Here is a 682-nt window from a genome sequence, read left to right on the forward strand (position 1 = left end):
TTAGCATGGGAGCGCTAGTTGCCATCTCCTTTATTTACCATGCATGTTTGATGCCTATGTCATCTCTTTGGCTAACGTTAGCATGGGATGCTAGTCGCCAGCTAGTTGGGCGACAAACTAAAGGAAATGACATCCTCAGTTTGACTGGCCGGGGGGGACATGTTGCTGTCCCTAACACTATATTAGGTTTATCAGAGACCCTCCAAAGCTCCACACGACAGGACATATAGGTCTATCCTCCATTTTTACCAGAAATCATATGTTTTGATGATTCTGCGTATCTCCTCAGTTCAAATCTACGACCAGTTGTTCACATCAAGTCCTTCGTCTGAAATGGTCTATGAAATATTACAACTTATTTTTTAGTAATTAGTAAAAAAAAAAAAGAACAAACTGATGAACTCTGTCTCTGACAGACATCCGCTCCAGCTGTCAATTACCTGGTCTCCATGGTAACGATGAAGATGAAGGTGATGAACACATCTCCAAAAGGAACAAGTGAGTCTGAGCCAAGTCAAAGATCTTGTTTCAGTTTGAAGGATTCTCAAGAAAATAACCTGTCTGCCTGTCTCTCTCTTTCCCTGTCTGTCTGTCTGTCTGCCTGTCTGTCTGCCTGTCTGTCTGTCTGTCTACCTGTCTCTCTCTTTCCCTGTCTGTCTGCCTGTCTGTCTGTCTGTCTGTC

At 43.4% G+C, this 682-nt stretch overlaps 2 protein-coding genes across 2 annotated transcripts in view; both read left to right on the forward strand.

The window, feature by feature from the left end:
- The window catches only part of LOC116686731 (uncharacterized), a 110,072-nt gene that overhangs the window by 109,263 nt on the left and 127 nt on the right, over window positions 1-682 (forward strand). The window lies entirely within an intron of this gene.
- The window catches only part of tcerg1l (transcription elongation regulator 1 like), a gene marked incomplete in the record, with an annotated part of 12,429 nt that overhangs the window by 683 nt on the left and 11,064 nt on the right, over window positions 1-682 (forward strand). The window contains 1 exon segment of the mRNA XM_032511760.1: window positions 417-498.

The sequence above is a fragment of the Etheostoma spectabile genome, unplaced genomic scaffold (assembly GCF_008692095.1).
Source record: "Etheostoma spectabile isolate EspeVRDwgs_2016 unplaced genomic scaffold, UIUC_Espe_1.0 scaffold458, whole genome shotgun sequence".
NCBI classification, from domain to species: domain Eukaryota; kingdom Metazoa; phylum Chordata; class Actinopteri; order Perciformes; family Percidae; genus Etheostoma; species Etheostoma spectabile.